Source organism: Streptopelia decaocto (genome assembly GCF_964273445.1).
Source record: "Streptopelia decaocto genome assembly, chromosome: 2".
In the NCBI taxonomy this organism is placed as follows: domain Eukaryota; kingdom Metazoa; phylum Chordata; class Aves; order Columbiformes; family Columbidae; genus Streptopelia; species Streptopelia decaocto.
The window spans coordinates 86,238,507-86,264,130 of record NC_138655.1 but is presented as its reverse complement, the minus strand read 5'-3'; positions in this window follow the sequence as shown (position 1 = coordinate 86,264,130).

Here is a 25,624-nt window from a genome sequence, read left to right as displayed (position 1 = left end):
GCTGAAATCCCCAAGCTTCTTAAGACTCCTCCTTGCACATTATTGAAGTTCTGCCCCCTTCTACAAATGTAAGCTTTCCAGTTTAAAATTTTCTACATACACAAGAGAAGAGATTCATATAGGGATAGAGAGGCAACACATTCAGTTTCTGAACACACTGTCAATTTCTCCTAAATATAAAGCTAGACATTGTAGATTATTAGGTAAACTCACTCATTACTTAAAATTAGCTCCCCTTCTGTCAGACATCCATGGGTGGAGGTGGGAGACCCAGATTTATTTAAGAGGAAGTATTCCCCGTAATTGATTTTGTCTATAGAAATCTCCCTTCAGTTTCCTCAGCAAAATGAAGGGTGCCTCAAGGTGAATCCAGGTCATTTGGATTGACCACAAACCTCTCTCCTGTAACATTTATTTTCTTTATTATTACAATTTTTCAGTTCAATGTTATTTCTTTTTTCTAAAGAGTCCTTTGACAAAATTTCTCCTCTAGCTTGTAGGCATCTTGTATGCCTACCCACGCTCTCTTATCACTATTCCTGTCTAGGCTTCAAGGTGTCATCTGTGTTTTTTCTAGTGTCTGTCCATATTCCTTTCTTACTTTCATATGAAAGGTAAGAAAAACCACCTTCCAACTTCCAGTGATCTCCTTACAAGATTTGTTGTTGATAAAAGTATTTTCATTAAAACAAGCATAATAAGAATGTCGTAGTCTGAAATTATGTATTGAAAGGCCAGAAACATATACTGACAGAAACACTTTTAACAGTCATTTCAATAGCACCACTATAGAAAGCTTGCAGTAAAAGCAAACTATGCAAACATAAATTATGAAGAAAACCTTGCCAAATCACTGTGTTGGTTTACTCTGTTTCTTCCACCTGCATGGGGAATTTTGTTCCATTTTGATATCTTGGTCTGAGGTCCCATGGGATGAGGATAGTATAACCCCAGCAAGGAGTAGGGGAGGGAGCATGCTCATTGGAGGCAAAACACTGAAAAATTAGTTTTCTGAGTCTACTGCACAAAGAGTTATTCAGCAAACTATAACTCAGCAGCATCTAAGGAAACTATGACAGAAACAAATGAACACCTTGATAAGCATGCAAAATTTTCTTCTGAAAAGCCTGTATGTATTAAAGCTTTTCAGTCAAGTAGCTGTGACAACTCATCATGAGTATGAAGAGTTATTCTAATCTTCCTGTCAAAAACAAAACAAAAATCTAACAATTGAACTGTTAAGACAGCATGAAAAAAACACAACCTAATAGTTACAGTTTGTTAAAATCACACTGTTAAAAGTTTATTTTTCTCCATGGGCAACTGCAGACTTTATCACCCATGCTACCGGCAATAACCTTGCTTTAGATCATCACAGCTGTGAGCGTGCATATATGGCCCAGATCAATTATAGTTGACTAGAGCCTGATATATAAACTTGCTGACTGAAACATGTCCACTTCAACTGGCAACACTTGAAGCATTTAGTTAATAAGCAGTATGAATCATACTGACAATTTATGCAATTCCCTTCAGCTCCTAAGAAGCGTTCTCATGAAAGTTGAGAGGGTGGATGTGGGTTGTGTCATACTAAGAGTCCTTGCTGTGGGATCTGGGCCTCTTTACACCAGGTACCTCAAATAGCAGTGGTGACTACATATTCTGAATAAAAAGAAGCATCTCTTTACTAAACCCCATTTATGCCTTGAAACAAACCCTATTATTATTTTTTTTCTTACACTCTTCAATTTGCTACAAGGTACACCATAAAAATTCACTTTATTTAATTTACTAGATAAGTAACTAATTAGAAGCTGCTCTTCAGCCAACTGAGAAGAGGTCAAAATAGCTTTTACAGCTTGTTACATATGCCTAGGTGGGTCACAAAGACGTACATTCATTTTCAGCTGTTTCCTTTTCATTTTCAGGGCTATGTTAATTCAATTCACAGAGGAATAAAGTGAGACACGTACAGAACATTACTCACTATTTTGTTTCTCTTAAGGCTCGTCTTTGGTATCAAGGACACTGAGAAGGATGAGGTAGTCTTCGTGTGACACTACTGTTTCATGGGCCATGGCACTAGAAAAGCAGTAGTGTCTTCTAATTGATCACTGGTAGTACATCTTTCCAATTGCAGCATTGAAAATGGGATTGATGACAGCAGGGCTGATTTAAGTTAGCTCTTACTACAACTTACGGGGAAAAGGTCTCCAAGAAATTATTTGAGGTGTAGAAGGCTGAACTCAGATGGTTTTATTTTCTTGCTATTTGCTTTTACAGCTTTAGCTCAGTTTTCTAATTTGAGTTGCTCATTATGTGTTTCTTTATCTTTCAGACTTCTCTGTCATTAATACCTTCATGATCCAACAATATTGACTTTTCTTTTTCAAAATAAATATCCTGATATAGTCTCAATGCACTTCTATAGAAAAATATACATGAAAACAGCTTTTACTTTTGTGAGGCAAATTTACCTTTTGCATTACTATACATCTGAAATGGAAAGAAAGACTTTGTCCAGATGTGCTCTTGATAGAGATCACATTCCTGTACATTGTGTTCTAGGTGAACCTGCTTTAGCAGGTGGGTTAGACTAGATGATCTCCAGAGGTCCCTTCCAAACCTCAAGAATTCTGTGACCCAGTAGCCTGATTACTAAAAGCACAAGCAAAATGAAGTTTGCCTTTTTTTTTTTTTTTTTTTTTTTTTTTAATTTTCATTGTACTTCCACAGCAAGGCAGTTGCATTTCATTGACTCGGTCCCTGAATGAGTTCTGACACATCAAATGAAATTCAGATGTATGATCCTTCACAGGAAGTTGTGACGTGTCGTAACTGATGTGCCAGTCTGGATGTGTGGTGACCAAGAAATACAAGAGGTGAAGAGGAATAAACCAGCTCTATGAGTGAACATGACCACTAAGACTGCCACTGCCACCTTGCTACGAACTGTAGTCTAAGGGAAAGCTCAGTCACATAAGCAGCACTGATGCAGCAGAAATCCCCTTACTGAATGTTTTCTGGCAACAGGGTGTTGTCTGATGTGTTCTGCTAAATAGCTTCTTCTGGTGCTCTTACAATAAATTTTTGAGCTCTCCGCTGTCACTTTTGCCCCACTGGTCGGTCTTCCCTAAAAACCAATTGTCCATCCCTGAGTTTCTTTTTCCTCCAGCCCTTTCTTATCCCAGGAGGCCTTTGTTGAAGAACAGACAAACATACAGCCCATATAGTAAAGTGAAAAAGATCTGAGTCTGAAGAACTTGAACCATCCAATAGTAGTTTTTACTTGCTTTTTGCAAGGCACAGGGATACCAGTATGCTACCTGTTGTTTTCCTTGGTCTCACTTCTCAGGTACTGGTTTGTCACCTATACACGTTATGGAGGGTTTCAGATTCAATTTCAAAGCGAAATTCTTCCCTGCTCAGATCTGCCTAATTCTTTTAAAATAAAAAGTTACGATGGAGAAATGAGTGAAAGCCAAATATGACATTTCAAATTTGAACACAGGGTTTTGTTCTTCTTTTCCCTCTTGCATGGCCTTACACTTCAGTCTAGAAAAAAAAAAGACATTCACCACACAGAAAGGAATGATAAAGAAGAACTGAATTGTGTATTGTGATTCTAATTCCATTTAACTAAATCAAAGAATGGCTATTTTTTAACCTTTCTCTTCTATTCACGAAATATCAATTATCTTTAAATTCTTCAATTATTTTAACAACTTAAAGTGGTTCAACTGAACTTTCCAGATTTAATAAAATAAGTTATTTTCTTCTAAGAAGTCACCATGGGATGACCTAATGCTATAATTACATATAAAGAAAGTAAAATACAAAATACTGCTATAGTTTTAGTAATTTAGTTATGAAAGGAATGACAGATGCATTAAAAGCTACTACAAAAATTCCTCATAATTCTTTCCCTCTGTTTTAACTTAGGTATCCTGGCTGAGTGAAAATAACTAATCCTCACTATATGAGGATAAGATTCAACTTTGGTTTGTTTGGGGGTTTTTGTTGAGACCTAAGGTTAGAGCCAGTATCCCTAAGAAAAATAACTGATGATTTGAAAATTTCAATAATGATAAAGAGAGATAACACCCCATTTTAAAACTGCCCAGGATATTGTGGATTTGTAGACCAAATAGGAAATCTACTGCTTATTTTGGAAAGGCTGGAAATGGAGCAGTCATAAGGAGAGAGACACGTGTAATAACAAGATGTGTATAGAGTCAAAGAGAGCTGAACATGGGATAACAGACATACCAATATGCCTCTGCCATCTAAGAACAATATCATTAGCTGGTAGATGCTGTGGGCTCATTTCCTTTGTAAGTGAAACCACCAGAGGGAAAACAAGTAATTTCAAACAGGAGTTTAGACATAAGTTGTGTGGTTTTACCACCTTGTTAAAAAGTGTACAAGAAATCTAGACAGATCCTATTCCCCCTCTCAAAAGGAGGTGCCAAAGAGCTCTGTGGAGACCTCCACCTCTGACATAGAAGACCCTAGCCTTTTGCCTATGAGAAAGGGGAGCTGGTAAGTATTAATTGCTTTGGCTTCCAAGGAGTGGAATATTAGCTTTAACAAAATATAATGGGTGTGGCAGTACGCTCCCCAACCACCCCTCGCCGCCTTGTTTGGGTGAGTGATAACTTACTAGATATATCTTTGTATTTTCCTCGCTGGACCAGCGAGTGTATTCCATGTTTAAATATAAGCATGTGTATTTTCCTTGCTTATACAGCAAGCATACTTTCCTTGCCAGACTCAGGCAAGTGTATATCCTTAACATAATTCCTCACCAGACACGTGACTGTATTTTTCCTGGAGTCACGGCTGGCTCTGGTGTTGTTTATTGTGAGTGCTGTGGATTTCCATTATTCTCCATATGCACGCTGTGGATCTCCATTATTCTTATTTTGCTGTACCCCAAATAATCTCCTCAAGTTGATATCTGAACCTGTATTTTATGTTACCGGAGTGCTAATTGTTTCTATTGGTTGTTTATTTCAGACCTTCCTGGACAGAATAAAAGTCTGTCTTGGAACTTGGTTGTCCGCCTAAAACTAATTTCAGGGTCCCTCCGTGACAATAGGGCATATATCTTCAAATTAAATGTATGGATATAAACACCTCCATAGCATCTTCTCCCAGTCCATAAACACAGCATCAATCAGCTTGAAATTCAGTAGGTAGCCTTCATCCAAGCTCTCACCTCCATTATGCACTAGGTAAATGACTAAGCTGTATAATGAAGACATGACAGCAATATCTCTTCATTATCCCTTCTAACAACACCATATAAACATTGGCCAGGACATGGGATAGGAGGAGATCCATCAGAGTCCTATCTAAGAGACTCCTTGGAACAAAAGAGCAGTCACTGAAGATCTTCTTGACAGGATCAATGTAATATTAATTATCTTGTCTAGTCTAATTGAACACAAAAATATGACCATGGTTAGTCAGAGAAAAATGACAGATTTTCCTTGAACAGGATTATGCAATAACATTCAACGAGAAGTCTTTAGCAGCCTTAACCTTTAGCGTTTCCAGCTTTGAATGTAGAAATACTCTGTTCTCTAGTGTGTTGATGTGGAAGCAAGAACTATTCAAATGCTCCAGAAACATCACCCTCAGTAAATGCAGGTCTCTCCTCTCTAAGGCATGGCCGGACTTAACTGAGAGCAACTGCACTGTCCATTTGACTTCTCTCTCTTGTGCAATCCCCCTAACAGATATGAAATACTAGATATTTACAACAGGAACATTTTAAAGACAATCTGCATAAATAAATGGCTACCCCGTGTTCAAAACTGTGATCCATTTTGCACATCCAAGGTGATGCTGCCTGGGCTAGAAAATAAATAATTTTTTTTTTCCAAAAAGGAAAAAAATGCTAAAATATCCGTTCTCCTCAGATGTGTATCTTCTTGCATTTTTAAATAAAGAAACTGCATTTTGAAAATTTTTTGAAGTCCTTTAGGCTATTAAGAGCTGACTATACAATTCTTTAGCTCCAGATGACATTAACATAAGCAAACAATTTTAAGACGTTCATCTTTGACAGAGTTAAAAAGGATGCACAGTGTATGCCTCTCCATAATTCAGCTCATCCTTGGCACCACACATCAGATCTTCAGTAACTAGTCAATGGGGCAAGGCTGGTGAAGAAAGCTTCATTAGATGCTTTGCCTGTATGACAGGTAATTAATTACCTTGAAAGTGTTTATGTGGGGGAGAACAGAACAGGGCAAGCAAAACACTCACAGTGGAGATTTTCACCACATTGTTATGCTTTGTTAGTGTCACTTTGTTTTTTCAAACCAGGATGGCTGCAATATTACTTCTGAGAAAGTCAAGGGCATATCAGGATGGAGTCACTGAACATATGCATAACAAGAATCTTATCAATCTCACAAGGATAAGTACATAAAAGCTGTCAAAACTTCTCTCCAGGTTGCTAGATGTACTATATTATTTAGTTATTTTTCTTAGCAGAGAAAATTCACTGCAGAGGATCAGATACAAAACATCTGATCTGAATTTAAACAGAAACATCTATGCAATGAGACAAGCTCTCCAGGAATTGCAACTGCTAGTTGCAATTTAGATGAATGTCACAGGGCAGCTCCTCACACTCTAAGGACTTTGTGTAGAATGGCTATATCAAGTTTATGGCTGACTCATGGTCAAAGTGATATGCACCACACATCTCTGGAGAGCATAACTTGTACGAGGTACAGCTACAGGTAAAACTTGCCACATATATTATGTCTCAACAGCAAAATTAGTTATGGCATTTATACTGTGTTACAGGTTGCCAATAGCCTTGTTATAATTACCTGTACAGCATTTTACTTAGTCTTCCTGTCACTTATAAAAGGTGACATTCACACAACAGGAGGAATCCTCCTTCAAGAGATATAACAAAGCAACCAGAAGTATAAATTTAAGTGTATATGCAACATAGGGAAGAGGGAAAAAAGCTTACTCACTTCATGAATATCTATGATTTTTATACCACAAGTGCTCACTGAATTATTTTACTGGATTGAATGTGTTAAACAAGGAACAGGTTTCCTTGTTATTTATTATAAATGATATGCTATGCTGACTACATGTCTTGGCTAGACAACCCTTAGTTTCCTTCTGCAATAAAAGCATTAATTCACAAAAAGAGGAAATTCTCATTGCATGTGATGAGAGAAAGCAAAACGCAAAGTTAAATTTTGTCATCCCAAATCCTGAAAGTGTCAAGGTTTGCTGCCTCTTCCAAAGTTTCTTAACACTGAGTCCACTGCTGTCACTGCTTGTAACTAAGACACATGTATGTTTCACTAAAGAGTGAGCACTCTTAATGCAGGTATGAAGGAAAATACCTTCAAAAGCACCAGAGGCACAGACACACAGTGGGTGTAGTTCTACACTGTCACCGCTAATGGTGATGTAACACCTTTGCCTGCCCTGGAACCAGATACGAATTTTTCCTACTGTTTTAAAATGTCCTGACACATCTCAGGAGCTGGTCACAATGAGCAGTTCCATACACAACTCATGTTCTAAGAAAGCATCTATCTGCACATGGCAGGTATTTTTACTGAGTTCTGCAGTTGGTATTAGCTCTCTTGATACAAAATTTTAAACTTCTATGTTCTCAGCAAGTGAAAAAAGTCACAATACTGAGAAAAGAGATTGTCTATCTGCTCATCAGCCCCCACTTCTTGTGCAGTATCCACATCCCTCCTAAGCATCCATTTTACCTCAGACCACCACAGTCAGGCAAGAAAGTGATTTGTTTAAAATCACAAAACCCTGCAAGAGAACCAGCAACTGACCTGAGTCCCCCGACTCCCAATTTAATGCCTTACCTACAGACACACTTCTCCCTCTGTGAAAGTAGAGGGCATACGGCTCCTTTCAGACATGCTTAGTGCTAAATTTAAATTGAGATGTGGATTAAAATGAATGTATACCCCCCATGCCATGCATAATAGTCAGGTATTAGCACCTCCACAGCTAAGACAGTAAATAATCTATTTTCCCATCGTTTCATATGCATGTGATACCTGAACAATGACATACATTAATGTCCTGTGTTCCCCAGACCTAGAAGTGAGCTGCTTAACCGGCTCTCTTGTCCATGTTCAAGGTAATCTTTCATAATAACAAAAAGGGAAATCCAGGATGTTCACGGTGACTGGAAAAGAACTGTGTGGCAGCACATAAATCAGCAAGAAGATTCTCCCAGAACAACTTGTTAACAACTGATGTGGCATGTGTGGGAAGATGTCTGTGACAGCGTTTTTTTCTGAAAGCAAAAAACTGCTAACTATTTGCTAGAGTTTTCTCCTCCCTTGCAAGGTAAAGCATCAATTAGATCAGCACCATTTAGAACTACACAGTTCGACACTTCTAATCCCTTGAAGGCTGCTCTTGTGCCTTCTCTGCTTACTTGCGTAAGAATTACAGGTAGCTTGTCAGCTTGAACAATTATTTTCCTCTTTAAAGAAAAAAAAAAAAAGAAAAGGAAAAGAAAAAGAGAGAGGGAGAGGGAGGTGGAGAGGGAGGGAGGCAGAGAGAGAGAGGGAGAGGTTTCGCTGTGTGATACATAGAAATAGTTCTGGAGGTAATGAAGAAGGACAAGTTTATCCTTCCAAATCACCCTGAATCTGAATTGTATTTGATCAGAGTCAAAACTCTATCTACTGTCATAACATGGTCTTTCTGTAATCTTTCCAGCATGTGAAAGTGACTAAGAAGTATAGCACTATGGTCTCAACAGGGAAAATTTGGCTCTGCAAAACAAATTGCCCCCAAAAAGAAGCACTGAAAGATGTGAAGCACATGAGAGTGAACTTGCAGGGGAAAACAATATTCCCAGAAGAAACTCCCAAGGCTCTGAGCTCCCTTATATCTCTCCAACATCTGTTGACATCCCTGGTGGAGCTCAGCAAGATTACACTTAAAGTTACTAAAGAGATTATTGTAGAAGTATTAGGTATTTTTTCAACTTTATGATCTAAGGACACAACACATTCATATCTTGTTTAGGCACTCAAAGCTTTTCCTAGCTGTATATTTGGCCCCCACAGCTATAGCATGGGTTGCATGACCTGTTACTTCCCCTCCAAGCCATTACTACACATTAATGTTACAGATGGGGACACTCAAAGAGCAAAATTAATATGGAATCTCAGTTATGCCACAGATATTGGTGGTGCTACAACACAGCATCAGTTGAAACTTGATAAATTTTGGGATTTGAGTGACACACCAAATGCCCTGCACAATCAAAATGCACATTTGCCCTATCTAAAAGGAAGACAATTTTACTTGGAGACCAACAACTCTGTTTTCTGCTAGCTTTCAAAAGGCTTATAAATCAGTTTGAACATGATCTTCAAAAGCCACCTGCTGCATCCGAGGGGCCAGAAAATCCCAATGAAAAGAACAAATATTCAAACTGTACAACTTGTCCATATTATCAGAGTTCTGAGAAAGAAAGAAAAAAAAAGAAAAACAGATTTGTACACCTGTTTTAAACACCTGCCTAAATGCAAAGCTGTGGTAAACCAGGTCACAGCAATGTGCATGCTAATGAGCATCCTGTCGTGCTATCGAGGGGTTCAGGAAGAGTCATAAAAAGCGTTTAATGTTCTCTTTTCTATCTCTTCACAGCATGTGATTATAGCTAAATCTTCCTTGCCTTTTTTTTTTTTTCAATAGACTTAGAAGAATGCAAATGATTTTTTTAATTGTTCATGAGATGTCATTACATTTTCCTTTTACACTTAGTGTTCATTCTTTTAATCAGCTGTTAGGTCCCTTCCACACAAATATAAGAGGCTGCATAGTTTTCTTTTTAAAAAAAAATAAAAAATGGAACTTTAAAGTGAAATGATTTGATTTTTCAATTTTTTTTTTTTTTTATTGTGCACTTTGGGGGTTAATTAGCATTTAAAAATTGACTTTTGTTATGAAAGTTAAGCTATCTGACCTTAGCTTTGTATATTGTGAATTCAGACTCTTTTGAAAAAGACTGATTTATGGTAAATTATTAATTTTTTCCACCTTCCTTTTGCTTTCTGCAAACCACCACTGTGGATCAACACTTAAAAAAAATCAAGGGAATTACTCTTTCCCAGAAGCAATGGATACATTTCGATAGACAAGGTGATGCAAACAGCATCCTTTTTCTTCCTTCTCTGGGTAGGAGAGCTCTTAAACTCTTTTTAGAGTGGGAAAAGGATACTTAAAGTCAACTTTAAAACAACAACTGTACAAATGCTCTGTTTGAGTACAAGTGATTGCAGGAATTGGCAGACAGCAAATTAACACAAATTCTTCAGAATATCAGATGTCAGCTTTATGAAGACTCCTCCCAGACATCCAGATTTGAGAATGACAGGAGAGGTAGCACTTCTCTGAAGCCAGGCAAAGGCTAAAAGTACCTGCCAGTTGTAGTGGCAACTTGGCAACTTATGAATACTGCAAAAAAGAAAACAGATATATAACTCCTGTGGAACAAGCAGTGTCCACATACATGTATGTCTGTGTTTTCCTTGACTGGATTAGACTCTTCAAGGGACTAAATTTTTTATACAGTTTCAGTCTCGTAAATATGAGCCTGGTGGCCTTAACCCAGTTTTTACTTGTGGACGTCATAAGGCACAGCACCATCAAAAACCAGGCCCAGAAAATGGCTGAATTTTGCTTTGATGTTTCCAACATGCACAAGGACTTGCACAATGTTTAGCTATGCAATACTTGCTGAAAAGTGATCTGGTTAACCTCCAAGATAAATGAAAGCCAGATGAGCTCAGCTAGACATCACTATTGTAATGATCATACACATTTATTTCTTTATGTTTTCTTCTATTGTTGTTATGTGGATTTTTGTTCAGTTGGTTCAGATATTTTGGGGGTTTTGATTTTTTTGGAGGAGTCTTGTTCCAAAACTACTTTGAACAGGTCAAAAAGGCTTGCACTCCAGAGAGTTTGAAATCACCCTGCCTTTTACAAATCTATGAATGATGGCAAATTTGGCACTACTTTTTCTTCTCTTTCAAAAGGTTAAAAATTTTTTAAAAAGACATTCCCACGATATGGGATTGGAAGACTGGTAGAGAAACTGAGTAGGTTGAAGTAATAAGCAGATTTCATATAGTAAAGGATATAATCTCTGTTGGTGAATCAGTACTGGTAGATTGAGCACTGGGCAAGCACCTTGTCTTTGTTTTCCTAGAGGCAGGGCAGCTAAGAGATGTCATTAAAGGTTAAACCACCAAAACACTGAAGTGACCAAGGTCCAGTGGCATAGACAGACACATACAGATAGGCCTCACAAAGTCCTTAAAGACATCATCAAGTGTGCAGAAATGCATTTCTATTGGTGGAAATCGAGTACATCACTATAGCCTGAAACAGAAAAAGGATTTGATCACATGAGGATTACCTCAAAGATACAGTTTCTGCTGAGAGAAAAATAGAGAGAGTGAAAATCACAGATGACTGGTGCTACATGTTTGCTTGGTTGACATCTTCAGTAATCATCTTGAAGACAAATAAATCAAAGACACATACTACATTTCTTTCTCCTTGATATGAATGCTTGTTTTTAAAAAAAATATACAGGATATTTCTTATTTTGACACATTCTTACGCAAAAGAAATGTTGGTTCCAAGAATAGTACACCCATTCTCAAAATTCTTATCTATAGATTAAACTTGCATGCCCAATCCAGAAGCATTCACGTAGATTAGTTACACTGGCTGAAACAAGACAAAACATATCAGTATCCTTGTTTCTACAGCATTTTGTGCACAAGCATGATGTTAATAGAGTCTCTATAGTACAGGAACTATCAAGAAAGTTGCTGCAAGGTTCGTAAGTACATAAAAATATTACTTATAGTATTTATAATAAGAGTCTGTCTATTTCTATGAAAAATATTAAAACCCCATTTATATCAAACACCTGTATTTTTAGCACTGTAGAGTATCTGAAATGTTTCATAGAAACTGCTCACTGGTGTTCTACCTCTCATTTCAGACCTCTTAAATTCTGCTACCTAGGGGCAGTAGAAATTTATAAACTGCTCAGTGTGTCTGTAAAAAAGCCTGTGCACTGCTTAACAACAAAATCTCAAAACTTACTAAAAAGAGTAAGACACAATCCACGTTCCAGTCATTTCTTTTTTTAAGTTTTAAAAAAAAAGTTTCCCAACTACCACTGCGGCAGACAACTTTCCAATATACACCCATCCCCAGTAGGCCACAAGAGCAAAGCTGGGAGCAGAAATAGTTTCCCACAATAGATCATACTCTCACTAAGAAACCACAGACAGCTTAGTCCATCTGAGTCAGCTTAGTCCATCCAGAGCCACAGGAACCTACATCTCTGACTCAGCTGTTGGACACAAGAGCCGTTCTGCTGACCACAGAATTGTCCTGTCCAAACCTTGCTCCACAACAGGGTGGATGACACTTGGAAACACACCCTTCCTCCCCCCCAAACTATGCATTCCATGGCATGGGAAGACAGGGATGTAAGCCAGAGCTCAGCGTATTAAGGAGCATTACACAATCAAGAAGGTTAAGAAACATTAGAATGCTGAAGTTTTCATATTATAATGAGGAACTTCTGTCTTTCAAGATCAGACATGCTAACAAACCTCTCATGATTTCATGTGATATTTTTAGTACATCTATTACAGCATCCAAAGTGCTGCAGGCAACAAAATTATGGCTCAGTCCTTCAAACACTAATGCGTAGAAGTGATTTCTGAACCCCCACCTTGGTAAAAGCAGGATGCATTTTCCTCATCAGTTCTACTGAGTTAGCTAATATGAAAGACAAGCTCTCCTGGGAGAGGGAGACACCTCTGATGGTATTATCACTTGCACTTTATTTAGGTGACTCAAAGTGTACAGCTTTTTGCGTGTTGAATACATCATTTTAAATCAACCTCCAGCATCCTAATATTCACACTTTGTTAACCTTAAAGATAATCTGTTTTCAGTATCACAAAATCTAAAGCTCAGACCATATGTTGATAATGTAATATCTTCCCAATAGAGAAATCTCTTGTTTCAATATCTCCAGGCTCATGTATTCATGACCCCATTAGTCATTAATTGCATATTTTATAATTAAATGGGACATATTGGCAGATAGCAAAATCTGAATTAAAGCAGCCTATAATTACTACAACAACAAAACTACAAAGCTCATCAGAAAACCAGGCAAAGCAGCATCCTATTCTAACTTGTTTTCAAGCTACTCACTAATAACTTGTAAGTATTTTCATACAGAGATTTGGTAATTCAGATAAGAAGTAATGATTAAAGCTTTAGCAATTATTACTTGGAAAGGAATGAAAATTTTATGATGCACCATAAGAAAGAGAAAGCACAGATTTTCCTTTCAAAAATGTTATCCATTTTCATGTTATAGTTTTAAAACCAATTTATTTTGGAAAACCTCATTCCTTGCATTATACCATTATCTACTAATAATCTTAAGGGATAAATAGCATTTTCCAGCTCACTAGTGCTTCCTATAAAACAGCATCACCTTCAAACCTTCCTGTCTTTCTCTGTTCTCTATTTTTTGTTTTCCCCGGTAGGACTTCAAGCTTTTTACTGCCTCTCACTGAGCGTTCATATAATGCCTTCCAGCATAAGGTTGCAAGCTTGACTAAGATTTCCAGGTATTACCACAATAGTAGCAAAGCTTATGTGACCATGTATCTCTGCCCTTCCCTTCCCACTCTCACCTCCTGCCATGGTAGATAAGTATTCCCACTCATTTTACAGACAAGACACTACAAAGGCAACTTATTTGAAGGTGGTCATGGAAGAAATCTCTGAGAAAGAAAGAAAGAAAAGAAAGAAAGAAAAGAAAACAAAGATGATCTGATTTCCAGATGTGCAAGACTGCAGCAGCACTGACTTTCCACCCCTGCAGACTCAACTACTACCTGTATGCTTTACCCTCATGGATACAGACCTCAAGTACCTGGCTCAAGGTCTGAGATTCAGCTCCCTTGGGAATGAGAAAAGACAGACGACACAGAGAATGGAGGAAAGATAATGCAAACCAAATAAACTTTATCATAAAGATAGAATTTATTTATTAGATTACAGACAGAAAGGACTTTATGGAATAATCTGGTGTCAAACAGGCATATTAGAGCTGCAGCTGTTCTACAGACTTAAGAGGCCAGCACCCATGTAGAAGCATTCTAGTAAAAGCTAAGTCTAAATGCATTAAGATAGGCTGGCAGACATTGAAGAACTGCATATAGAATTATTAATAAAAAGGTTTATTTGCAACAATTTTCATATTAGCAATTGACCTTTCACATAGCTAGAATCATGGCCCTTTCTGTTATGGTACCCATTTGGGTCATGTCCTATTAGACTTGATGAAAAGAAGTCTTATGTATATGTTTAAATCCAGAAAAAGAATAAATATGAGGAAAAAAATATGTCTCTACTATGCCGTTAAAATCAAGAACAATCTACCCAGCCTGCATATCCCCGAAGACCACCATAAATATCCAAACAATTCACAAGTGTTTTCAGAAGATCATTCAGAAGGTAATGCCTAACAAAAATGTCGGTTCTGTATATGTACCAAATTGCACACAGGATTTTGTAGGTTGTTTTCAAGCATGAAGTTCTTGGTACAGTGTAGGCTTGAAGTTTCTAAAGAGCAAAATATGCAAAAGGAAGGGGAGATACCACTAAAAATAAATTTTGATGCTGTGTTACCAGTCATCCTAGGGCCATATTTTGAGATATAGGCATTAATTGTCAATAAGTGAGAGAAACAGTAGAAGATTTATTCGGGTTGTTCCCAAAACAACCAAAAAAACCAAACCCAACCCAAAACATCTCAATAGTACTTGAGAAGTTGTCTAGTTGCACAGATATCTTGAAAGTGATTTAGAATTAGGGTATGCAGGGATGTGAAAAGACAGAAAGCCCTGTCCTGTACAGGTTTAAATTTGTGAAAGATGAGGCTAGTTTAAAGAGAAGCATACTGAGCAGTAAGTTGCTGTCTGGATTTTCTTGAATATCCTGGAGAAGGTGGTTGCACAAAGATCACTCCAGCCATCTAACTGGGACAATGAAAGACTTTTGTGGTTGCTTTCTGACTCCTTTAGACAAAAAGCACCATCCTGTGTGCTGAGCAGAGAGCGGTCTCAGACCCTCAAGTGAAGTTGCTGAAGCAAATAATGCTGAAGGTCAACTCTGTCAAGGATCTAGAGATCTGTGCTTGCCTCAGGTAAGGCATTTGTGAGAGACCTTGGCTTTCATGTTTACAATACCTTGAAGAGGTTCAGGCTCTACAAGTTCTCCTTCCTGAAAGGGTGTTGTAGCCATTGCTTAGCTTCAGAAGTGTCTTTCCTCCTCCAGGGTATGTCCCTGAGCAACGCAACTCCAGCTAAACTGGTTCACAAACAGTGCCCTCACTCCAATATTTGATTTCACCACTTCTCATTGTTCTTGTGGGAAATGGAGGCTTGAACCAGCTCACAAAGAGAAAGAAACTGAACATCATCTGTCCACTAACTGAGCAGCAATCTAAGTGCTCAGCTATTTTGTAAGATGATCTGTCATATGCTCTTACTCACTAAAATCCATTTTAGAAGAAAGTTTTAAACAGGAATATGTTGTGTAGGCAATTCTTATCTTTAGTGTGTCTTAGGTATCGATAAAACTAAGCCACTTCAGGATTTTGGCAGAATAACACTTGGAAGTGTTTACACTACTGATTATTCTAATAATTCTTATTATTGTTGCATCATATTTTTCTACTGGAAGGAAAAACTGAATTTCCATGCAACTCTGATCTATAGTTAGGTTTGGTTTTCTGAATGCACCAATCCATTCAAATGTCCCTGGAAAGCAAATATATATTTTCTGAAGAATTTACGTTTTAGCAGTTTTTAGAGGCACTCTCAGAACAATCCTAGCAGTTAAGCACTCAAATTTCTACTAGTCTTACACCAGGGCTTTTTTGTTTCCATCTAGACTAATCTAAAAAGCAGTCTAACCTTGTTTCGCTAATCCTCCCATATCAGTGCAATGCAATATAATTTCACTTTTTCTGTCTCCAGCAGTCCAGCCTTACAATCACCACATTTAAAGAATCTCATTGCTAGCAGTCAAACTTCTGAAATTAAGCAAACAATGCAATGGTTCTGATTTTGCACATCAAGCTGATTTTGCTAATATTAAAAGAGAACAGTAGTTCAGATCTGAGTTCAAGTGAATATCTCCTTACCATTAAAGTTTAGAGGCAAAAAATCTAGAGGAAAACACAGCTAGAAAGTTTCTATTTTGTCTCAAACCAAGTATTTTTAGTGACTAAGTACACTACGTATTAAATATGCATCTGACATTAATGCAATTCTGTTAAAATAATGAAAACAAAATACAGCTTAGGACAACTTTCTATTTTTATTCAAGAATTATGAAACTTTTGGGAAGGCAGACAGCAGTTGACCTGATATAAAGCTAAACTATACATTCAACTGAAAAAAAATAATAATTTTAATCAATAATTTGAATGAACACTGATTCAATGCTTCAGGTCATGTGGCTGAGATACTTTGGATGTTTTTAACTGATAACTGGAAGCCCTTAACTAGATTTATTGTATCATCAAGCCACAAACTCTGATCTGTTTTTGTGAATATGTGATTTCACAACTGGTTAATTTCTCAGTCCTGGAAAGAATCTTTGGAAAACACAAATAGTTTAAAAGGCAGTTTTGATTACATAATCCTCCCCATTCTGAATAAATATGATACAACAACACAATATTGTTGTAATGAATAGGACCATTAAAAAAAAAAAAATAGAACCTACAATAAATACAGACTGTTTACATTATTCTTTTCAGCACTCACACGTCTACGAAGCAAATAACAGTAAGTGTTGGTCAGAGAATGCTTGGCCTGTGTAAATGGATAGAACTTCATTAACTTAAGTGGAGTTCTGTCATTTCCATCTAAAGATCATTTGAGATAATTGTGAGGAGCTTTCAGCTAACTGCATAATGAGGATGGGATTATACATGAAATATGGAAAGGTTTTTGTAAAAAAACAAAACAAAACATTTATGTACCTGAAAACTAAAGGGCATAACAGATTAAATGAGAAATAAAGATGCAGTCATGGCTTTCTCCGCTCTGTCTGTAAAGTAACTTCTTACGAACATTAGTTGAGTTTCAGCATACATTGTGCAGTTTTTGAAAAGGATTTCTCCCCCTCCCCTCCCCCTGCCATGGCTTCTCTAGGTTCAGTACCTTTTAGCAGTATTTGAATACATTCAGGGTCTCTAGTGGATTTCCTTGGAGTTGACTTCACTTGTGTCTTGTTCATGAAGCCACACATATTCATGGGGCAGATGAGCAAGAGAAATTATTACCAAAAAATTCATAATGTATCACTGATTCTTCACAGTACAGCCTCAAAAGTTACTGCATTCCATGATCAATTCTCATGCATTTGTAGTCTGGGGAAAATAAAGCAGTGATTTAGAAATAGCAACAGAGCCACAGTGAGTTATTTTTTCCAGCTTCACATAGACTGCCAAGGGCAAGTATATCACCATGTTCTCAACTCTAGTATCTTGTGGTGGCAGTTCCAGGTATCCAGTAGTAGCTTTTTCTGGCCACCATACCCATGCATCTTACCCACTGAAGGCTGGTATGTACCTACACAATAACCCTAACTCCACTTGCGTGTGGGATGGGACATAAACATAGTGAACGGGAAGGGCTCTTCTGTCCTCTTTCTTTGACAAGAATTCTTGAAGAAGCCAGACCTTGTGATAATCTGTATCCATGGCACTTACTTTTTTTTTTTTTTTTTTTTGCTTCTACCATCACTTTCCCCTAAAGACTTGTGTAACAGACTTACCACAGCTATCTGGAACAGATCAGTTTCCCAGCAGCAAATGTTAGCTCACCACCTTGGGCTCCCCAGGTACCAGCACAGGGGCTGTATATCCCCCCATGGTCACTCAGCAGCCTGTCTTGGCCAGCAGCCAAGCAGCTGAGCAATCTGTGCAGCAGTGAAACTCAGAGGTGGTGACAGAGGGCCTTTCAAAATGCTCAGCAGCAGGTTTTTAGCCACAAGCACTCAAATGGTTTTTCTACCCACGTATATAGATTAGTAAATTACATCCACTTTCTGACAACAGTGGAATGGGGTGGGTTTTTTTTGCTTTTCCAAAAGTCCTGAACATTATTTAAAATAAAAACAAACACCACCAAAAAAACACCACACATACTGAAAATATTTTTCCTGATCAGCTGCATTTACTTCCCTGTATCTCTTCTGATATGTATTCCCTCCCCCACCCCCAGGTTGTTTGTATTTGTGTACTGCCTATCAGAACAATGCATTAATCTTAGCTGGGAGATGCAGGAAGTATTGTAATGTGAACAAGTAATTACTATTATGAATATTTAATCAGGAATAGGATGAACCTTATCTAATATACACAGCTGCATCTTAACCCCCATATAAGAAGACATAAGGTCAGAATCAGTCAATGCATGTTCTTGTTCTTGGAAACAATTTGGAAAAAGAACAAACCAGAGCTGTAGTAGGACAGATAACTTCCTTCTGGCTGGATGTGGAGTCACTAACAAATGGAGCATCAGCAAAAAAACAAGCACAATCATACTTCAGTTCCTTCAGGGAGCTGTGAGAGCAGGCTGCTCTTTACAGAGAATGAGCTTGGGGGCTGAGGGCGAGGACAGTCAGTGCCCTTACTGATGAGGGACAGAGTGCCATGGGATGCTAAACAGAGGCAGGTTGATCAGTGGCAGCAGACAGGGTCAGCCAAAAGTCCAGATCATCAGGCAAGCCTGAGGTCAAGCCAGAGAGTCAGTGAGTCAGATTAGGTCATCATCAGCAAAGTCCATAGCCAGCCACAGGCACAGCTTCAGGGTGGCTGAGATGAGGATCAAGGACAGGGGATGAACGTAACCACAGCTCCTGAATAAAGGACAGGGGAAAGGCATCTCACAGCCTGTTCTTACACAGCTCTTTTCCAAGGTAGTGCAGCTGCGTTGCAATAGAGATAGTCTTGAGCACAAGTAGCTGAACTCTGATGAGAGCCCTGAGAAACAGTGTGGCCATTTTTTGTGTCCATAAAAAGCAGAATGCTCCCAGCCTTTTGTGGTCTCAGCATTACTGGTGGAGAGCACTCACCACGAAAGACATTTGTTCAGATAAAGCAGCGAGAGTGTGTTACAGCCCTGTGTGTATCTACAGAGGTTAATTTAACACAACTCCAGGGGCATGAGTAGTCTGGCATGATATACTTCAGGGTAAGACATTATTTTAAATTTTATCCCTCAGTTTTAATTAATCTGCACATGATGTTTTCATAAGCTATTGTGCCATAGGGCCAGCCATGGGATCTAGAGCATCACTTACAGGACAGATTTTGTATCACAATGAAAACCCACCATCTTAACACAAAAATGCTAAAAAAAGTAGCAAGACTAAAGGAAAAATTAAGCCATTTACTTAGCTGCAAGAGATCAGGCCCTTTTGGAGGCTATGCTGAACTTCCAGCCTCTACTTAAAAACAAGATATTGTAATTTGTTTTGGTAGCAAAAGCACTGCAGGCAGATTAAAAATGCTGCAGACTACCAGCTCTTGTGTAGAGAGGAGTAAACATCTGTGCTTTTCTTGTGCAGTTTCTGGCCATTAACTGTTTAGTTCAGAGCCTAACAAAAATACCCACATGTGATGCACATACTTCCCAATTCCCCTCTGATACTTCTAGTCTCCAGCATTTTTATGAAAGAGAAAAAAGAATTTACTGGAGCTCCAGTGAATAATTTATTATGGAAATTCCATTGGATTTACAAATAGTGGTTGTAAATATATGACATTTACTAACAAATGACATCCCATACATATGACACTTGCCATGCAAGATCTTAGCCCAGTTTAAACTCTGAAAAATCAGATGAGCTAAACTAATACCTGCTGAGGCTGTAAAATCACAGAATTTATCCTTATTGCAAGACTGTTTCAGAATCTCCACATGGGTAAAATCTTACTTTTCCCCTCAACATAATTTGACTGCATTAGATAAAAAGAATGATCAAGACTGAAGCTAAACAGTCATCATCAATAGTTTCTTTTCATGACATAACTGAGGTTGGGAGGTTAAGATTTTAAAACACTTGAGATTCAGATACATCATTTGATTAATGTTCAAATTTTTAGTTGATTTTGCAGCTGCCTAAGGCTTTGTAGCAAATACACATCACACAGTGGATTAAAACTCATGTATTCCTACTGACAGGAACCAGAAACCCAAACACTTCGCTATTTGCATGTCAGCTGATTTCCCATTCCACCCCACACCTGAGGTAGAACTGGCTTCAGGTGAAGTAAAGGCAAAATGTCCTTTGAACGTAAAGAGGCAAGGACTTCTCTCAGTTTGTTTGTTTCTCTGAGAAAGGAAAAAGGGTTAAATTAGAGTTTGCTTCCCCTCTTCCCTGATATTTTCACAATTCAAGAACAAACCACTACATAGATGGGGAGATATGATATCATTTGCAGAAAAAAAACCAAAACAAACACACAAAACCAAAACCAACCAAACAAAAAACAAACAAACAAAACCAGAAAAAAAACAAACAACAACAAAACCAAAACAAAACTAGTCTAAAAGTCTATTGCAAATGGAAATGCCAAGATAGATAACAATTGCATTTATAAGTATAAACAATGGAACAGCTTGGGTTGGAAGAGATCTTAAAATCATCTAATCTGCCCTTGCTGCCATGGGCAGTGACATTATCACTAGATCACATTGCTGAAAGCCCCATCCAACCTGACCTTGAATACATTCAGTGATAAGGCATTCACAACTTCTCTCTGCAACCTGCTCCAGTGCCTCACCATCCTCATCATAAGAATTTTTTCCTCACATCCAATTTAAACCTAGTCTCAGTTTAAAGCTGTTGCCATGTGTCCTGGCACTACAGGCCTTTGTAAAAGTCTCTCCATCTTTCCCATAAGCCCTCTTTGTGTATCGACAGGCCACAATAAGGTTTTCCCAGAGCCTTTTCTTCTCCTGGCTGAACCACCCCAACTCTCTTGGCCTTTCTTCATAGGGGTGGTGTTCAATCCCTCTAATGATTTTAATGATAACTAAACCCAAGCATTGTGAGATTTTAGCAAATTATCTGCTAGTCTACAGAACATATAAGCGGATCTAATTCTGATGCTGAAGTGATAGTTTTGTGATGGCACAGTGAAAGTAACTGTCAGATGTATTTGCAATGCATTCAAGAATTGGAACACATTAGAGTTGCCATGGATTTGAATCGCTCCCTTACTTTCACCTTCCTGAACTGTATTTTCCTGCATACAGAACATTTTCTAGTTTCTGCCAGATACCAGCAATCTTTTTATCTCTGAATGTAGTGTAGTAGACCTGCTCATTAAGTAGTTGAAAGTGAAAACCATAGAATTTAGAGAGGATGAGGAATAAAAATATTTTCTCTAACCATAGCCACAAACCTCAACCTGCCTGAGGGTACATCCACCCACTATATGAGAGGGTACGCATCCATATGTCAAAAACCCTGTTTTATGCTCACAAAAGAGGGGTGTCTTTATCAACTTTAATCTATGGGTGCAAGCATGATAGTGTCAGGCATATGCAGTGTTTTGAACTTATCTAAAGTCTGTGAAGAGACCTTTGCTCCCCCCGCCCCGCCACTGCTGTTCTTCAGTTCTTCCAGGACACCTTGAGAGTAATGCCAGGGAAGCAAGCATAGACTGCCTGTTCCTTACAGCACTCTGGAGCAACACTACATGTTGTCAGGCACACAAATCTCTTCGGTGAACCAGTGGTTCTGCAGTATGGCCATAAATGCAGTAGTCTGCTGGTGACATAAGAGCCTGCACAGTAGATGCAGATGGAAACTCCAGCATGTGGTACCTTCATTATAGCTCCATTTGGAGTTATAGCAAAGAAAGATAGATTTGATTGTCGTTCTTTCCCTTAAAGTGCTTTGGAATCTGATTTTTCTTCCATTTACACTGGTGTAAACAAAGGGGAAATCTATTAATGTTATTGGATTTTCATTAACACAAAGCAGGTATAATGAATGGAAAAAATTACCTTGTGGCTCAGCATTTTCATCTTGGAGAGCTCCACTACTAGCTTGATCCAAACACACACAGGTTGGGCTTGACTCACTAATACTGCCTTTCAAAGTAATTTGGTTCCTTAATAGAAGAATCCAGAACATGATACTACTTACACAAGAACATATTGTGACAACCTAAGTCAACACTGAAAGGAGTAGTACAGTTACAAACTGATCTTTTTATGAAGGGAGGGGGAAGAAAATATGATTTAATTGCAATTAAACAGAATGCTAGTGTTCAATTTTTTCCTTAAAGTAAAAAGGCATAGAGCAAGACTCTTGAGTTTTTGCTCATCACATCTAGAAAAGTACAAGTATAGCTGGCTGGAATATTTAGTCTCACAGAAGTACGAGTCATGGCAATGTATGATCTCAAAGAGTGTGTAAAAAAAAAAAAAAATCAGGTTGACTTTGTTGAAGTTTTATTTTAAAAGACACTGTAAATAACTGTAAGAAAGCCAAGATGACTGTTTTGCCACTTGCAGAATAAGATAATCTAGTTTGAATTTGCTTTATTTAAAAGCTGGAAAATACAAAAAAAAAAAAAAAGCAAACAGAAAGCAGGTAATTGTTTTACTTGACCCAGACCAGTCTTGTGGCTTTCATTCCAATTTGGAATGACAGTAAGTTTATAAATCCTTGACTAATACTTCTGCATAGCTACTGGTTTTACTTGATTTTATTTTTTTTTTATTTCCTGACAAATACTTTTTCAAGGAAAATACTTCAGAGATTTAAGATTTGGGGCCTGCATAGATTTGAAGGACAAAGGACAGCACTATGGATGTTTTGATTAAAATCCTCTGTAATGCAAAGCCATATGCAGTTATTTCTACACTAGTCCCATGCCAAAATTCATGTTTGAATAATGATCTCACTTCTAGGAAGGTTTAGAATCTTCAAGGGATGAAGAATCAAGATCTTTCTAGACAATTTTTTTTCCAACACAAACTATTACTATCACCAGCAAAAAACATACTTAGTTTTTCTGCTGATGTAGCCTCATTGACCTGTTTTGGAGTAATATCTCACTAACCTGTTGTATTTTACGTTCTTTCCCATTTATCTCATTGTGTCCCCAAAGTCTTTCAGTTCTAATAAAGAGTATAATACTATCACCAAATCTCATATTTGAACTATGTCCTTTCCCTCAGTTGCAGGCATCACATTTGGCATCTTTTAATATGGACTATATCAATCATAAAGTTTAGCAACCTAAAAAAAAAAAAAAAAGAGACTGCCATGTCAGAACCGTATTACAAAATTCTATAGCCAAATTTATACCTAATCTCTGTTTCTCTGCTTTGTCTAAACTCAGTAACTTACAAGGAATGTTTAAGCATTTGTTTCCCCACAGAAGCCTGTGGGAGTTGAGGCATTCATCTTAGTATGATAAGTTCAAGCCCTTAATAAGATCACATGAAGACACAGTGACTTCAGTGTATCCCAAAAATTTCATCACATTTTGGAATTTGTTTAGAAATTCATCCATCTGTTGCAGATTATTTTCTGCATCCCATATATCTTGCTTGCAAATCCCAGCTACAGATTTAAACATTACCTAGTATCTGACCTTGCACTGCTCCATGATGATGATCTTTGCACCATGGCTGAGAGTGCTGAGATACCATGGACCAAATAGGTTACTAGACAGTAGCCAAGAGAAACTCTTATCTAATAATATTCCATGTAGGTTTCAAATGCCTGTAGATTTATTAATTGATATCTGTTAAAAGTTATATATGGTTTGGAATTTAGTTTCTGAAGTATGGGGTTTAGGAGGGATCCAAGTGAGATGCATACAGCTTATTCTCATTTATGTTATTTCAGGTATCTCACTTGTATAAAAATTATTTTTCTTTGAATTTCTAGGATTTAAATGTACCTATATTTTGTTAGTCTTGAGTGAAATCTTCCTGGGTAGAGAAAAAGTTTAAATTATGTGGAAATCAAAGACACAAGACCAATTTACACAGCTTTGTTAGCAAACAAAAACAATTTATGGGAAATGTCTATTCCAGAGGTGTCAAACTCATTTTCACCAGGGGCCACATCAGCCACATTTTAGGACTGTATAAATGTAGAAGTAGTATACAGTCCTAAAATTACTTTCAGCTCTTTGAAGGCAACATGAGGTTTGACACCTCTGATATATTCTAAGATAAGGCTTTTATTACTCCCTCAAAGGGTGAAAATTGCTCTGTAGTTTAACATCAGAATAAGTGGCCTAACAGAAGAAAAGCCTCAGTGTTTCCCAGGCCAGCTGCTAGTTCAAGTTGTTCAGCCTAAGATGTTCTGCAAAAAGTGTGATTGCCACTAACTTTTTTCAAATAACAAGCATGTGTCCCTAGTAACCCAAAACCTGCAGGGTCAGGATGCATCAGGACATCTTTCTGACATGTACTTCTGACCTGGTGGTGGCTATGTCCAAGCTTTTGGAGCCCTGCACCAGCCCTGCCAAGCTGCAGCTCCCAGATTCCACCATTCAGTTGTCTTGGCTCACAGCAGCAGCACACTGTTCTTGAAACCAGGAAGCCACATACCTCACTCTAAAGTCCTCAGTTTAAACTGCGGCTTTCAGAACATCTCAGGTTCCTCTTACAGAAAGATCCCCAAGATGACCAGCCACCAGCATGGGCACATGGGGACCCAGATGTGCAGGAGCCACCATAGGCACAGCCATCCTCCAGCCTCTGCTGGCCAGGGTGCTCTCATACGCCTAATGAGCTTTAAAATCTAGCAAGCTGAGCAACCAGCATTCACATTCTTCTTGGTTTCACCCCTGTTAGTTTTGGCCAGCAGACAGAGGAGTTGTTCTTCATGTGCGGAAAGCAAATGGGAATGCAAGAGAAACATTTAAGAGTGTCGTGGTGTACACAATGAGCTGATTCACTCTGAAACAGAGCAAAGCCAGCACCACAGGCTGAACAGTCTCCTGCTCAGTGAATTTTACTTGACTCATTGCCAATTAACATCAACTTACAGATTTGGGCATGGGGGGGGGGGGGGGCGGGGAGGGAACAAAACAAAACCAACCAAAAAAACCCACAACACACAACAACAACAAACAAACAAAACAAAAAACCAAACACCATTTAAAAAAAAGCTTGAGGAAAGACCTTTCCTCTTTCCTGAGGCTCAGTCCAAGTCCAGTTCCTCACATTCCTACGCTCCTCATGTCACATTACCTCAGTTTTGCCCTGCACTGCACTCAGCCCTTGGATGTGGCAATGGGTGGAATAAGAGGTTTGGCATCACTTTTCTGCCTAACTCTCCTCCATGCCACTTGCTTTCCTCCATTATTCCTTGCCTCACTGCCCCAGCGTGGGTCACCTGCTGCTGCAGTCCCTCAGGGATACCTGGTCCCATGACAGCGTCCCCAGCCACATGCCCACAATGT